Genomic DNA, 17,804 nt, shown 5'->3' on the forward strand with positions numbered 1-17,804 from the left:
TGTCCAATATGTGAAAAAAAACAAACACACACAAAAAATATATGTATAGCAAAATGTATGTTTCCTTTTTTGGAAGCAGTGTTTTATTTAAGTGTAGCCCTGTCTGAAATTATTCAGGCTTACAGGGTAAAGAAAAAAAACTCTATTGTTATAAAAGTGGTTAAATTATAAATAGTTGATAAAAGGTTTAAAAATCATATGCTTTGGTACAAATGTAATTTCATTTACAGTTAAGAGTCCAATAAATAAAAGGGTTTCATGATTTAGAGTTCATTTTCTGTGCAGAATAAATATGTCGGGGTGTAACCTAAGTTTATTTACCCATCTAATGTCAGTTATCTCAATGTTGTATTGTCATTGGATGTTGTGCTAACGAGCCAGTCAATGTCACTCTTCTCTGTTATGGGGGCGGGACGAGTGGTAATGTTTGTGTGAATCTGTGGGAGCGGACACAGAAGCTAAGTCCGAAGAGAGAGATGTCATAAGGCAAACATGGTGTGGATTTTGCATCTAAGTGTATCATTGAGGTCGACTACCCGTGGTCCTGAAATTACTTATTTGTGATCTGCAAGAGGTAAATGAGACTGTGTGCCTTGACATTTGTACTGTAACTATTCGTTATAGTGGTAAAATGGCCTGATATGTGATGCTAACTAGCGGCTTGCTAATTAGCGCAGCTTACCGCGTTATGTGCTGTGATGCCATGCTGTATGTTTAGCTCTGTGATTTAAAGTCAAAGCATGCTAATGCTAAATCGTTATGTGATAGCATTTGGTATTGTAGCTCAAGTGTTTTAATATGTTTAGAAGCCGATGGACGCTCTGAAAGGAGAGGGAGGGAGAGGTTTTGCCCGGATGGACCCTGCTGTTTTCTCACCCCTGGCTGTTTTCTCACCCCTGGCTGTTTTCTCACCCCTGGCTGTTTTCTCACCCCTGGCTGTTTTCTCACCCCTGGCTGTTTTCTTACCCCTGACTGTCTTCACTACTGGTGAACTAACTGCCCGTTTCTGATTGCCCCACTAACAAACTCATTGGACTCGTGAGTACTAACTGGAACTAAAGTGCACGTATTTTGTTTTATGGCTCAGTTTGAGTGAAGCGGCCATCAGTTTTAGGCCTCACCGCACCCGAACTTTGAATCAGGCCTGCAACAAGCACCGTGCTACAGGTGTAGTGTGGACAGGTTAAAGTGTGTGTGTGTGGGCCCACTGTTACAAATTCGGTTTAATTTGAGTAAGTGTGTAGTTTTAATCAAAGTTATAATCAAAGGTTGAAATTCATCCCTTTTAAAGGTGTGAGCTGTTGTAACTGAAATAACAGTTGGTACCTAAGAAAGAGGTATTTTGTGTGGATAATCTTTTATTTATAATCCATGTAGTCACATTTACAGTATTTTTGTTTGTTTATTTGAATTCAATTCATTTTATAAAAGTAACTGTTTATTTTATTCATTTCTTTTTGTCTAAATAAATACCCGGTGAGGGATAAATTTGTGTAAAATACAGTTGTGGTTGTCCTTATTAGTTAAATTAGAGGGTATCAGGTAGGGCTGCTCGATTATGGCAAAAATGATAATCACGATTATTTTCACTGAAATTGAGATCTCGATTATTTGACGATATTTATTTAACCCTTTAAGACCTACTATAGAACCAAGTCCGCCAGAGCTTATATTATTTTTTTACATGTTGTAGTGCCATTTATGGGAGCATTTCAAGTTGCTATACAACTGTTATAGCCCATATTTTAATAATATGTATGCATTAAGTCCATAGTAACTACATTAATTGCAAAAAAGTGCAATAAACTACAAAAAAAAATTGAAAATCGTTTTTGTTTGTTTTTTTACATATATTTCTACTTGGAGAAATTTAAGAGGTTTATCCCTCAAAACTTTAAATACAAAAAGTTGCAAAAAATAGTTTACAACAACAGGAAACTTATTTTGAGTGTCTTCATAGTTTTATTTTGGAGATACACCAATTTTTATATACTGCAGGAAAAACGAAAAAACAATCCTATGATGCAAATTTGCAAAGAAAACAGCACGTGCATCAAAATAAACTATTTCCAGCAGTGCAATTTGAGTTCTAAGCATCCCAGAAACTATTCAGAAAAGTCAAACATGACCAGTATAGGCTTTTAAGGCCTACAAGTAAAAAACTACATTTCCGCGAAAATGACATCACTTCCGGTTTCGGCCAGGAAATGGCGGACATGTGATAGTTCACGCTGACGCCTGTTTCACTGTGGGAAGTGTCACGAACAGCTGATCGGATCGGCGAAGCGTGTTTCTGGAATATTATGTTTTTGTTCCTGCAAGCGCTTTTTATGCAGTTTTGGCAAAGCTTTATGCGGAAGGAAACCGTGACCGAGGACAAGCTGATGGCATAAGATGTAAGTACAACTCCTCCGGTTTCATATGCAAAACAAATTATTGGCTAGCTTACACGGTCCAGGTTCTACAGGGATTTAAAAATAGTTACACAAAACGGAGCGTGCTGCTCTGACCGGCTTTAAAGGGTTAACAATGACTTTAAAAAATAATATAAAATAGTGTGCAACACCACTGAAGTTTTTTTTTTTTACCTCTCTTTTCAACCAACGGCAGTCACTCTCCTCTCCAAATAACTTCTGCTTAGCTTTCCGAGCTTCCCTCGGGTCCTCTTAATCAGCGGTCTCCAACCTTTTTTGCGCCACGGACCGGTTTATGCCCGACAATATTTTCACGGACCGGCCTTTAAGGTGTCGCGGATAAACGAGGGAGGGGCTAATAATCGGCTCACTCATTTTTAATGATCGTTGAAAGCCCAGATCGTAATCGTGATTAAAATTCGATTAATTGAGCAGCCCTAGTATCAGGTATTATTATTAGTAGCACTACGAACCCAGTTCCAGTCTCATTGTACTATATACTCTAGCTTTACCATAGCTACGTGGGACCTGGGTTACATAAGCATCACTTGAGGTTGATAAAAAGGTGGCTAGCCAGTCCACATTTGACTCCCATATGACATTATAGTGGATCAATCCCATTGATCCAATCTTATTGACAACCAATAAGTCCAATTTAAATGGCTCAAGAAACCAAACTCCCAAAATCGCAGTGCAGTAAAGAACCAATAGGATGCAAGGAGCACTAATCCACGAAGGCCATACCCTGTAACTCATGAGCTGCAAAGGGTCTGCTGCTGGAGGTCTTTTCTGGATGTCAACAATGGGTTAGTCCTGTCTATCGTCTGTCCTGTCTATACTGCAATCCCTAAGCACTAAGCTTATTATAAATAAATAAACTACTTGGCAAGTTTATACCTGCCCCTTCAGTCATGGACCATTACAGGGTGAGGCTACCAGTCATAACAAAAGACATAGGGCCAGATTTACTAACACGTTGCACCAGCTCAAGCTGGGTTTCGGCGTAAAAAAGTACAGATATTTACAAAGAGAAATTGTCAGAGTGCGACAGTGACATGATTGCGTGTAAGAACTAATATTTTTCTTTCATTAAGGTGTGAAATATCCAGTCTTTAAGTGATCACGCATGAACCCTGCTTCTGGGTCCAAACTACTCATTTGTGTTTTTACTGTTGTGTTTTTAACATGTTTTAATGCTTTGTATCTCGTTCTATTCCATCTGAACAAGCGCCTTAAAAACAGTTAGTGATCTCTTGGTTTTTATTACCACTATTCATTTAAAAGCTCAGTTTTTAAAACCTTACAATGTAACTGCAGTCCAGCAGTAAATCTCAGTTCTTCTCCTGACTGAAGTTTGGTCCGTTTACAGCATCCTGCCATGTAATTGCATTTGTCCCTATCCATTGGGAACTGTTATGATATTTTGATACCACGGTAAGCATTTACAGGATATTGTTTTATACAGGAAAACTGTTACTCAATAAGGCCGATCTACTAGTTGTTTTTCTCTTTCTCTGTGACCCAAGAATTAATGTGAGACTCACAAGCTGGTACCTCAAGGTCGAAAACACCACAGAGATGAGATCACTTCTTTACTCCCATCCTCCCTTTTCTTTATCTCCTGGAAAAGGCTCGTTAAAGGCTAGGTGGTTTGTTTCAGAATTCACTAATGAAAGAACTCTGTATTTTATGTCTAGGAGTGTATTTTGCTGGGATGATCATAAATTGTAGCTGAACTGATAAACTACACACAGGATACTTCTTTGCTCAGAAGGCAGGAAGACGTTTCCTTATTTGGTCTGTACCGGTTTGAACTGGGAAAGCTGACACACGAACCTTTTTTCATCTATATAAACTGCTGTGTATCAAATAAACCTTTGAGTCGATTGGGAAGGCAACCTAAAGCAGTCTCTGTTTTCTTGTTCTCCCAAGCTGCTCCCGAGCTCGTACTAACACGCTGAATGGCATACCTGAGTGTTACTTTAAATAATTAGGAGTCTTATAAGGAAAGGACAAACTCTGCTTATCGCTCACGCCACGGAGGAAACCCGGGAAGGCAATTTCCTTCAATTTTGGTGTCAGAAGTGGGATGCTGACAGAAGGTAAATATGCGTCTTTCATATTTATATAAAGACCTATTATACCTCTCTCAGTGATCGATCCATAAAAAAACGGGATATGCTGACGAAGTTTCACTTAGTGATCCAGAGAGATACACTGACTGACTTCCTCAGTCCCCGAATACCATAAAAAAACGGGATATGCTGACGAAGTTTCACTTAGTGATCCAGAGAGATACACTGACTGACTTCCTCAGTCCCCGAATAAAGTAAATTAACCCTTGTGTGGTGTTGGTGGACACAGGAAGTTGCCTGTTGTCTTGAATATTTTAATTTTGTTTAAAAAATAATAATAATTAATTGTTTAATTAAACGTACGCTAAAAAGTGAGAAGTTGCTCACTCAGAAAAAGTGACACAGAAAGTTGCCTGTTGTCTTAAATACTTCTCGTTAAGTGAGAAGTTGCTCATCAAAGAGTGACACAGGGAGTTGCCTGTTATCTTGAAACGTACGTTAAAAAGTGAGAAGTTGCTCACTCAGAAAAAGCTAGTAAATAATTAAATTTAATTTTGTTAAAAAAAAAAAAAAAACGAAAGAAAACTGAAAACGGGTCTCACAGACCCGATTACCATACAAGGGTTAAAAGCAGTAAATTAAAAGCAGAAAGACACAGGAAGTTGCCTGTTGTTTTACGAGAAGTTGCTCGTTAAGCGAGAAGTTGCTCGCTAAGTGAGAGTTGCTCACACAAACAAAAAATTGCTAGCAATAAATTTAAAGTGACCTCAGCTGTGCCGCAGCGAAAATACTAACCTAAATCCTCCTAGCGTGTAAACCCCTCTGGAAATCACTGAACATGGGTCAGAATTATTCAAAGACCACAGACAGGTCCGATAAAAAAATCTAAAGTACCTGTAAAACCAAAAATTAATAAAATACAAAATAAAGTCTCAAATAACGGCTCAGTACAACTCCCATTTCCGGTTACGTGTAACCTACGTCCACGAATCGGTGAAGACGTCCATGATCACGTATCCAGAACATGCGGGAGTGCTTATGTGACTGACTTTGTTTACAACTTAAGAAGTTCAATGCATTCTAATTTCTTTTCGGAGCCTTATCCCGAACGATTATCGCCAGAAAACAGGTCAGTAGAAATGTTGGATATCATTTGTGATAAGAAAAGTAGTCTGCTTAAAAAGTCCTGTAGAAAATATATGATAGAATGCCGCGTCGTGATGCATCAAATGTTACCGCTATGGACAAAAGGAGGGTAAATAATGACAAAGTCGCCGATTTCTTTAAAAATCTAAAGAAATTCCTGCTAAAAATGTCCAGAGACACAATTGACTTAAATGCAGTAACTATGTGTAAACAGAAGCCTGATGAATCTATCCTAGTATTCATAAAACGCTTTATGCACTGTTGGACAAGCTAGAGGTGCAAATTCAGCTCAGTTTTCCAGCAGCCGCAGACACCCAAAGCAAAAATGAATTTGTGTATTTCATTTAACAAAAAGGGTGAAATGTTTGCTGACACTGATAACAGCTTATGTTTTCTCTGCCCTATGTACCGACATGATGGAGAAGGAACATCCTCTGTGTCAGCTGGACCCTCAGCAGAGAATGAACTCAACATCCTTTTTGTCCGGTACTCTATGTCACACACTGTGCCAAAAAAAAACGTGTACAGACGCCACTAACAGGTAATCCCATGACTGGGAGCCACACTTTTGTTTCTCTCACACTGTTCAACAACATGATAACTGCTCACACAAGTGAAGGTCAAACAGTGATTTTGTTACATAACTCAGACATAGGTTACGAAATATGTCGTCACATAGATCTAACCTACCCTATCCACTGTACTATTTCTGCACTTACGTTGCCAGCTGAATACCAGAATATGACATTGTGGTCTAAAAGTGAGAATGATATAGGATTTATTGACTGCATACCTTATCACGCACAGCTAAAAAAAAAAAAAACAAAAAGCGAGTATATGTCAGGCAATGTCCCCTTTCCACGGAAAAAGCCGCAGCTCTAGATGTCATCATAGGAGATTTATTGACTACAGGAGTAATAAAGCCCACACTCCTGTCAATCCTGTGCCAAAGCCTAACAAACCTGGCGTATGGCGTTTCATACAAGACTTAAGGCAAATTAATGCAGTCAACATTCCTCTGCCACCTCTCGTTTCAGATGTTCACAGCATATTGACATGCATTGCATACACATTTTACCGTGGTGGATTTATGCTCCACTCCTTTTTCTCAGTACCTGTGACACACAGCCGTTATTTGCATTCACACATAGAAATAAGCAGTACACTTGGACTCGTTTGCCTCAAGGCATGATAGACAGCCCTGCTGCTTTCTCAATGGTGATCCGTGCTACCCTGGACAGCTTTACTCCTCCTGAGGGCTGTACTCTGATCCACATGTGGATGACCTCCTCCTCTGTGCTGAAAGTGAAAAACTGTGTCAAACTGCTACACACATGCTTCTCCAGCACCTCCAAAAGACTGGCCACAAAGCATCAGCAAAGAAAATGCAGTACTGTCAGACTTGTGTTCAATATTTGGGATTCACACTGTCTCACGGAAAACGTTCCATGACTGCAGACAGGGTCAAAGCTGTGACCTCTGTCCCTCGGCCCACTACACAGAAGGAAATGTTGTCCTTCTTAGGCATGGTGAACTATTGCAGACAGTGGATACCAGACTGTTCTTTTCATGACCACATTCTGCGTGACTGTTGTAAAAAAGACAAGCCTCCTCGAATACTGTGATCCACAGAAATGACTGTCTCTTTCAATGCATTACAGGGAGTGCTGACCTCCGCCACTCAAAGGTGCTGCCTGAATTGTTCAGGAATGCCGGCCTGCCTGAGGGCAGTAGCAGCTTGCTCTATCATGATAAGGGACTGCGAGAAGCTCACACTCTCACATGACACTATTCTACACACCAATCACCAGGTCACGACCATTGTAGCAAACATAACTAAACAACATATGCAAATCTCACTATAAAAGCGAGCAGCACACGTGATTCGCCATGACATTTATTGATACTATTCTGTGTTCTTCTGACCGACAGGATGGCTCAGACGAGCTTGATGATCATGACTGCATGACACGTATACAGGAATCCACAGCACCACGTCCAGATTTAGAGCAAACACCTATCTCAGACTCAGCCACGGTTTATGTGGACGGGTCCTGTTCAAGGCCGAATGACAACTCATTTCTTTGTGGCTATTCAGTGGTAACAGTGCCTGACATCATACTAGAGGCTCACTCATTACCATTTCACTCAGCACAAAAAGCAGAGCTCATGGCTTTAATACGCGCCTGTGAGCTACATTTGGATAAGCATGTGACGATTTACACAGACAGCCGCTATGCATTTGGTGTCGTACATGACTTTGGCACATTGTGGAGACAGAGAGGATTTAGATCTGCTGATGGAAAATAAATTGCTAAATTCTGATTTTGTTCAAAGACTTTTTCAGGCTATACAGCTGCCATCGGCCGTTGCAGTTGTAAAAACGAAAGGACACAGTACAGCTGACACAGACGAAGCAACAGGTAATGCCTTAGCAGACGTGACAGCCAAGGCTGCAGCTGCATCACAGCTCCCACCTCCGCAGGAAGTATTGTCTGTGCCCCTACAGCTGCCACTTGTTACACTCCCAGACTATTTAGACACAAATGTTGATTTAAAATTCATACAAGAGCAAGCCTCTGCATGTGATTACACCTATTGGGAGAATAATGACTGTACCTTAGATGACAGAGATGGCTTATACAAAATCTTAAGGGTTTGATTGCCCTCCCATCTTCCCTACTGCCAGTCCTTGTCCGACATTTTCACTGTGTGAGTCATGTCGGACAAAGAGGGGTAATAGGGGCAATAAAATCAAGATTTGTAATTGAGAAAACATCACATGCAGTAAAAAGCATATTAGCAACCTGTCTAACATGTGCGCGAACTAATGTAGGTAGCTCAAAAGCAAAACATCAGCATTTACCACAACCAGATTTTCCATTTCATACATTACAAATTGATTTTATACATATGCCAGCACAAGGAAGCATCAAGTACTTACTGGTAATAGTGGATCAATTTAGTAAATGAGTAGAAGCTTATCCAACATCAAAAGAAACTGCAGAAGTAGTCTGTCAAAAGTTGAGCAATGAAATAATACCCAGATTCGGAATACCTCACCAAATTAACAGTGATAGAGGACCTTCATTCACATTAGAAGTAATTCAAAAGTGTGCTAAAACTTTAATGACCTGTGTCAAATTACTTACTCAAGTCCTGTGTGAGATTAGAATGACTCAATCTGAAGTAACCAAATTATTTCCATTTGAAATAAGACTATTTCCAAGACCATGGTCAGCTTCCAGAGGGGCACCGCTAGTAGAAGGTGATGTATATTGCATTGTCCACTGATGTTCACAACCTGGTAGAAAAACTGAATAATAACTATCAGAAAGTTTGTCTCTCTCAGCTTTTCCCCTCCACAGTTCCACCAGTGGAGACAAGGAGACGCATGTTGGAGAAGCCACTAAAACCAAGGACACTCTGGGAGGCCGCGTTTTCCAGCCCCCAGGCTTTACTGGCAGTGACGAAGAACCAGCATCCTCACAGACGGACAACCTCAGTGGATTCATGCCAGCAGGGTTAAGACCAGCCCAATCGGACCATCTCAGGCGTCGGATCAAGCAGACGACATCTCCGGCGAGCCAGCGCCCGGAACTAGAGCAAATAAACACACGGGTAGACGACATCTCAGGCGAGCCAGCGCCCGGATCCAGTGCACACACGCAATCACTGATTAACACACAACGTCTGAAAGAACAACAACAAGGTACTCAAACATCCAGCAGGAACAGAAAGCCAAAAGTACCACATGATGTCTAACCTGATAAAGCCAGACTCATTTCATCCTGATAATGGAGAAAATGAAATGCCCATTGTCATCATACGACGCTTATTCAATGTCTCTCGAACCTGGGACCAGGCCAGGAGACAACTGAAGAACTGTTTTTCTTATATACTTTCTTATATATTTAGGTTATTTATCATATCTATCGCATTAACCTTAGGATTTCTCTTTGCTATTTTGTATTGTAAACTGCAACCATGTTCACATTTCTGCAGGTCATATTTTGCTGACTATACCTCATGCTCCATTTTGCAAGACACCTACTTAATGCACTCCTCACGTTCCCTAAAATCAGTAAATAGCAACATAGACGCCACTAATAAACCATTTTATGCACCCTCTAGAACAGGAGCTAACGCCTGGTATGAAAATGCCAGAACAGCCGCTCGTGATTTAGGAAACAGTAACTGTTATGTCTGTTCAAAGGCTGATCCAGAACAGGTAATACTAGGATACCCCATATCCGGTTTCCCCCTCACTGAGGGACTAGAGAAAATCAGCGGATATAATGCTCTCTTTAAAGACGCTTTACAGTTGACTCTGAGCCCTCTCGACTGCCTACTTAGACACACACACACACCAACTAACCCTGAGACTCCATTAGGCGAATTATTGAAGTTATCTAATGACACCGCAGGGACCTGCGCCCCAATGAAACGCCCTAAGAATAGGTTAAAGCCCTCACTGCCCTTAGGACAGATCCCTCTCCATTTTAATACTAGTATGATATGTCTGCGCAGACTAAAGTTAACTGGCCCAGACACACACATAGATTATACAAAGGATAACTATACATTCTTCTCTGACTCCCCAGGTGCACGCTGTAATGAGACATGGCTAGCTGTCTCTGTGGCTGAAGTTGTATCATATCTGGAGGAACACACACACAGTTCAAGTTCGAGCAGAGACCCGATCATTGTTCCCCCAGACGGTGTATTAAATGACACTGACTGGGGGGAGTTAGTTAAATCACACATGGTCACGCGCCTGACCAGACCAATCCCACATGCTTATTGGATGTGCAATAATACTCTTAGATTAGCTTTACCTGTTAATTGGACCGGTACCTGTGGTCTAGTAACCGTTGATGTATGCTGTACTTTCATTCCCAATAATACCGCTCCTAACGGTTCATTCACACAAGCTATGAATAAACTTGAAGCATTGCAGATAGAACTAATTGCCAATACAGGTCACGGTCAGTGGCTACATAAGTGGCTACAGGACACGTTTGGGAGATGGAAGGAACTAATTGTAGCCTTTGTAACCGTTGCAGCATGTTTTTGATGATTATTGTCTGTTGTGTGGTACCCTGTGTACGTTCAATGATAACCCGTATAGCTACTAGTACAGCCACTTCAATGTATTTGCAATTGGCACAAATTGACCCAGATTATGTGTCAGATGTCATCAATGATGTTCCTGATGTGTATATTGAACATTAGGTTGTGAACTATTACATTTTATGATTTGCTTTTTATATTATGTTATTACATTTGTGATTTTTCCTTTCTATTTGAGTTATTATTTTTAAAAAATAATAAAAGAGGGGAACTGTTATGATATTTTGATACCACGGTAAGCATTTACAGGATATTGTTTTATACAGGAAAACTGTTACTCAATAAGGCCGATCTACTAGTTGTTTTTCTCTTTCTCTGTGACCCAAGAATTAATGTGAGACTCACAAGCTGGTACCTCAAGGTCGAAAACACCACAGAGATGAGATCACTTCTTTACTCCCATCCTCCCTTTTCTTTATCTCCTGGAAAAGGCTCGTTAAAGGCTAGGTGGTTTGTTTCAGAATTCACTAATGAAAGAACTCTGTATTTTATGTCTAGGAGTGTATTTTGCTGGGATGATCATAAATTGTAGCTGAACTGATAAACTACACACAGGATACTTCTTTGCTCAGAAGGCAGGAAGACGTTTCCTTATTTGGTCTGTACCGGTTTGAACTGGGAAAGCTGACACACGAACCTTTTTTCATCTATATAAACTGCTGTGTATCAAATAAACCTTTGAGTCGATTGGGAAGGCAACCTAAAGCAGTCTCTGTTTTCTTGTTCTCCCAAGCTGCTCCCGAGCTCGTACTAACACGCTGAATGGCATACCTGAGTGTTACTTTAAATAATTAGGAGTCTTATAAGGAAAGGACAAACTCTGCTTATCGCTCACGCCACGGAGGAAACCCGGGAAGGCAATTTCCTTCAGGAACCCTGTTAACTTTTATCGAGTGGAAAAAAGTTAGCATTCTTCCTCCAGCTTCATTGTGCTAATGTGTTTTTATTTTGCTAACCATAGCTGTGTTGCTAGCGATCACTTAGCACATCATCATATACCAGCTAGCCCAACTTCAGTAATTCTACAAAACATCACAGCTGTTTAGATTTTGTCTTCATTTATGTCAGAAGTGAAAGCAGACCTGTACGTAGAAATCCCTGAGTGAGAACATCATATATCATCTTTAGATGGAAACTAGCGAGCTAACGCCCTGCTAACGTCTAACTCCGTTAAACGTAATAAATTCTGTTTTGCTGGATACCTGAATTTTAAGTTTAATTGTAAACCTGATAGAGCGGCCACACTGATTATGTTTTTTTAATGATGAAGAATTTAGACAGTTTGTAGCTCTCAATGATGCTGCCGTGTTCGTTTGATTTTGGGACCAGAAGCAGAGTTTGGAACCAGAAACGGATAATGACGTCAGACTTAAAGACCGGATTGGGAGGAGCATTTTTAAATCGAGTGTTTGTAACATGTAGCTTACTGCTAATTGCACCAATATTTGCATCCAATCAGAACAGGCCTTGAGACTGTTTTTTACTGCTTTTTATTACTTGGAGACTACCAAAGCAATAACGGGCCACTTTTCAGAGGGTTGACTTTTTTTCTTTTTCTTTTCTACAGTTAGATCACAGTTCTGAGTAAGTCTGTTTAGTAGTTGCAAACATTGGTGCGCTAAAATAATAGAGGATATTGTATATACAGTTTTGTCTAAACTAATGTGATACTTTTTTTCAAAGCAGCAGAATGTTAAAGAATGATGAAGCTCTGAAAGTCTCTCATTTTAAAAACTGATAATCTATCAGCTGTGAATTGAGCCAAACCTTCTTATTTGCACTCCTTTCATGTACAGAATCAGATGTAGCTGTTCACAAAGTCTCAGTGCCAAACTGAAGACAGCATGAAATGCACCCACCTTAAACTGCAAGTAAACTGTCCAGATAGAAATGAATAGTGGTAATAAAACAGCAGGAATACATGAGTCAGAACCCATGGGTCTTATTGCGTGAACTGGAGGGAAAACAAGAATTGTGCATATAATTTAAGGAAAAGCACATGAACTGAAAAAAAGGTGTACAGTAATACTGTACTGCATAAAAAACAGATGGATAAATAAATACATGAGACCAGCACACTTGAAAAGAAACTGTTGCTCTCCTCTTTTAAAGACATTTTTATTCCAAGATGTAAAAGAAAAGCTGTATATGTCAAGCAAGCTTTACATATAAAATCAGTTCGCGTTGGGGGTGTGGTGGCTAAAGCATGAATGGCTGACCAGGTATATCATATATCATATGACCCTTTCTGAAAACTTCTAGGTGCTTGAGCATAAAAAGCTGTTATAAAAATGACCAGTCATCTGATCTCAGCCCAAGAGAGCATGCTTTTCAGGTACTGAAGACAACTCCATAAACAAGCAGCCTCTGAAGGTGTTAACGACCCACCAGAGCATCTCAAGGGAGGAAACACAGAATCTGGTGATGTCAGTGGGGCAGGCATTCATTAACTGCAAAGGATTTTCATCCTGGCACTAAAAATAACCCTTTTATGTAAAATGATGTTTGTCCAGTTACTTTTGAGGCTCTGAAAATTTGGGACTATGTATAACAGTGACTGCATTTACTAAATATTTAATTGCTGTATCTCTTTGGCAAAATCCCTTGAAGTAAGTTGAAAGTCTGCACTTCAGTGCAGTGGCTGTTGTAGGACAAGCATCTTTTAGCCAGCCTGCATTTTTCTTTTACTGGTTGTGTATAAACATATTGTACACACTATATTTTATTAACACTTATCAATTGTATTTCTGATTTATTGCTATGTGCCAGTTAAATACTTTGTGCTATTTTATGTTTTTACCCCTGTGCCCCTTCAAAACCCTGGCCACTTTTCATCTGTGGTGAGTATATGTGTTATTTTTGCCACTTTTAGTTGCTGTTAGCTGGTATTAACTTTCTTTGACGTGGATCTTGTTGGACTTGAACACTTAAATAAACTGTCATATGATGTGAGAATGCAATCAAACTGTTTATCAGAGGGAAAGTGTGACTTTTAGTATACTCAAGCCTAACATTAGCTGACATAACATTAGCTATTGATGTGGTTTAGCCCGCTGACATCATCAGGAATAAATAAGCATGTTTATGCACATTTCCATCTGTTAGAGCCTTGACTACAATCCAAGAGATAAAGCCTAAGGGGAGGACGAAATGGATGACATTTTGTCGACAATGCATAGCCTCTTTCCTTCATGTTTCCTCTTCTTTAATTCAATTCTGTTCATTTTATATATTTAATTGTAAGGGCACCCTTTCTCAGATGATGAAACATGGGTATAATCCTTAATATCTTGAGGCTGAAGGTGCACAAATTAAAATCTGTCTCCACACAAATGCCTGTCAGTTCTTTTCTGCCCTACCTTTTAGTTACAACATATGAAGCCAGTCTAGCCATGCATTTCGGCAGAAGGCCAATCTTAATTTTAACACTGAGGCTTCCACAACCCAGCGGCTGCTCCTTTGCATTTTTAAAGGATTAACTCAAGTATGTGAGAATCCATCAGTTTGTTGGAAGCTCTAATTAATATATATTTGTGACTACAACAACATTTTTTTATGTTAAATATCCTCAAAAAATTACTGACGCGTGTTTAAACAAAGAACCTCCCAATAAAATGAAAGGCTTTTTTTTTTTGTTTTGTTTAAATTATGCATTTGGTGTTCTTTTGGGAATAAAATACAGATTCATGAGATTTATGATAACAATAATAATAGTAAAGTTTATTTGTATAGCACTTTTCAGAAAAGAGTTTTTCAAAAAAACAAAGAGGTTATAAATCTTCATTTCAGAAGAATATAAAAAATGTAAATTATAGAGAAGTTAAATTTCACTTAAACATTAAGTACAATGTCAAAATTGAAATAAGACAATTTGATTAAAATTTTAGTGACTGAAATTGTATCTTAAATTAACAGAAAAAATTAAGCTAATACAATAAGATGGGTGTATATAAGGTGTATATATACAAATATACATAAATGTACATGTGTATACACATTGATCAGGCAGGACATTCTATAACTTGGACTCGCACTGGTTTTTATGGGAGCAGGAGTTCTAGTGTATATTCATAGGCCAGGCCACAAAGTGCTTTAAATATAATAGGTAAAATCATAGCATCTGTTCTGAAAAATGTTGCAAATCATTGCATTATCTTGTTATTTACACCAGACACAGTGTCCCTGGTCTTTTCAGAACTGGACTTCTAAAATCCATTGTGGTGGTGTACAGAGGCAAATTAGAAAAACTGTACCACTGTCTAAGTACTTAGGGACCTAAGCGTATAAAGTATATGTTTAACTGGAGGGTGTTTTGGAGCACATTATCTGTTATCTAGAAGAAAAAAAATAAAGAAAGCCTTGGTACTGTTTACATCCCATTTGTGCTGGTCATTAAATGCCAACAGAAAACTGCTTGAGGTAAATCGGGTATTGACCTCAACTGACTGTGTTTGTGGGTGTCCCAGCAAAGAACAGTGAGTAAGTTGTGGGTGGCTCAGCAAGATTTAATGATAGCAGAGGAAAGGTGACAATTGGTGAGAAGGTGTCTCCAGCTCAGACAGCTATGGACCCCTTGAGACAGTCAGGATGAGTCAATCCTTCATTTCTACAGCCAGGAGAAAGGAGAGGATAATTGCTCTGTTCTCGTGGCTGCTTCAAATTGCTGTGAGAGATGGAGGACAGTCATAAAGTCAGGAGTAACTAACCACCTTGACTCTGACAAAAGCCTGGAGTTGCACTTGGAACATGCTTTTTTTTTTCTGTTTATGATATACCAACTTCTGACCACATTATGGTCACTTAGAGGTTATGTGTTTGCTTGTAGAATATGCATGAATACTTAAAGAAAGTGAACTTAACTGTCCACTTTCTTTATCTGTGGACAGCCTCTTTTATTAGCATTCATATACAGCACACTTAAACTTTTAAATCCTCACAGTGTACATTACCACCTCTGAAAACTGAGAGCCAATAGTTTAACTCATTCATGTATTATTTTGTGGTCCCCTAAGATGTTAGTTTAAAGATTAAGCTCAGGATAAGACTTATCGGTAGGAAATAATTACAACCACACTGCAATATACTGATTTCTATCTCACTGAGAAAGACCATATAGAGCTAGAACAGTTTTATTTATTTACATCCAAAACCACCAGCTATATCATAGCATTTTTATATGCTAATAAGCTAGCCAACTGATAATGCATTTTACAGACATTTCTGAGTTTAAGCTAACATCTGCGAGAACAGAAATTGTTTTCTTTATTTTTGAATTTTTTTATAAACACAGTTAAAATATAAAAGACATACTTTTAAAAAACATGAAACTTAATACAGAAAAATACATTAAAACAGTCAAGCTATACTATGTTTTAATAACCTGGTACATAATAATATCTCAGTCACCAAACACCTGCTATTACTTTTGACCCCAGAAATGAAAGAGAAATGAGAGAATGAGAGAATGAGAAATAAAAAACACAGTGGTGAAGAAAAAAAGGGCTTTTTGCAATAAATGAAAAGACGACGTTACTGAAAAGCAAACAGAGGATGTGCACTACAATACACCAGCTGTGCAGGTCTTAACAGATTTCTCTCAATCTGTGAATGTGATAGAAACAAGGAACCAACAATATAATGTCATCTGCATATCATAATGAGGAGGAATATGCAACCACATCTGTTTTCCAGTATGCTGAATGAATGGGCTACAATAGGCGAATATTCCAAACAAATGTTTCCATGCATGCTTTACCACTCCCGTGTGGCAGTGCTGGACGACTCATTTTCAGGATGCACGCTCGTGGAGTTGACTGAAATGATGTATGTGCCACACACAATGCAAGCCTATTTTTTTTTTTATTGCTGCCACTAACATACCCCTGAGCAAAGTGAGCTTGTAGTGCTTGCTCAGTGGATGACAATCCGTGTACAGTGCCTGCAGTCGCTTTAGTGTAAAGGATGATGGTACACAGACAGAGCTCACATGCTCAGCAAAAAGTAAAGGTCAGTAAAGGGAGTCCTGTTAGTATGTTTGCCACATTGTCACTTTTTGTAAAGGGACCTCAGAATTGTTAAGGTAGTATTTAGGATTGCACTCAATTAAAGAATAGGAAAGTAGTGTGAGCTTCCAGTGGTTGCAGAGTTATATATATGCATATATCTTCTCTCAGCTCATAGTATGTATATTCTGTACTTGATTTCCAACTTACTAGTAGTTTACTATGTCACTCGATATGTAACAGCTTCTCCTGTCATATATATATATATATATATACTCATGAAAATATAGGTTCCTGAAATAGCTTGTCAGTGTCAGGGAAGTACTTTGTCATAACTGATGAAACATCAGTAAAAAGAATGGTAATATCATCAAATTAAATGGTACAGTACTTTTGTAAGGTATGCTTGATGACACAAAAGTACAATTTCAGGCTGTAGGTGGTTGCTAGGCAATGCAATGACATCATAATCTCTTGTATAGATAAGGACCTTCAGGGCCTAAGATATGCCTGTGTGCCAAGCTTGGTTGCTCAACTGTAGAGGATGCAATAGGAGTTCAAAGGCAATCAAACAGACATTGTTTTGTAATATGGTGAGATTATTATTATCATGCTTAGTTTCTAAATCAATGTTTTAGTTTTAACAAATATGAATAACAAAGATGATTACTGACAGAACAGCAAGCATTACTTATGTGAAGATTTGGAATATGAAAGAATAAGTTTAAGAAAATCATAAAATTCCATAAATCTTTACTGGAAACTGATATTCACAGACAAAAATCTGAATTTTGTAATATGTATCACCATGAAACATAATCAGTTGGCTACAACTACTACTGTACATGAAGACAGTTCTTGTTATTTGTTAAAAGTTAGATGAAAGGTATTATGTATATAAAATTATTTGCATTCTTTTCAAGAACTGAAAGTCAACTGGAAGGTTTTAAAATTCTTGTTTCATTTTTCTGGCATATAACAGTCAAAAAGGTTCTTACCAAAGGGATCTCTTTTCCCCTTCACCTCAGCAGCCA

At 38.8% G+C, this 17,804-nt stretch overlaps 2 long non-coding RNA genes across 3 annotated transcripts; both read left to right on the top strand.

The window, feature by feature from the left end:
* Positions 1–444: 444 nt before the first annotated feature.
* LOC145424517 (uncharacterized) lies at positions 445–1,499 on the top strand. The gene is made up of 2 exons (XR_013905602.1): positions 445–574; positions 807–1,499. It is a non-coding gene; the product is annotated as an uncharacterized LOC145424517 (long non-coding RNA).
* A 3,248-nt stretch (positions 1,500–4,747) lies between these two features.
* Positions 4,748–11,467, top strand: LOC145424219 (uncharacterized). Of its 2 annotated transcripts, none has more exons than XR_013905233.1 (2): positions 4,748–5,618; positions 8,854–11,467. It is a non-coding gene; the product is annotated as an uncharacterized LOC145424219 (long non-coding RNA). The 2 variants fall into 2 exon arrangements; XR_013905232.1 differs by having other exon boundaries at positions 5,486–5,618; positions 6,061–9,159.
* The last annotated feature ends 6,337 nt before the right edge of the window (positions 11,468–17,804 follow it).

Source organism: Astatotilapia calliptera, chromosome 23 (genome assembly GCF_964374335.1).
Source record: "Astatotilapia calliptera chromosome 23, fAstCal68.1, whole genome shotgun sequence".
NCBI classification, from domain to species: Eukaryota; Metazoa; Chordata; class Actinopteri; order Cichliformes; family Cichlidae; genus Astatotilapia; species Astatotilapia calliptera.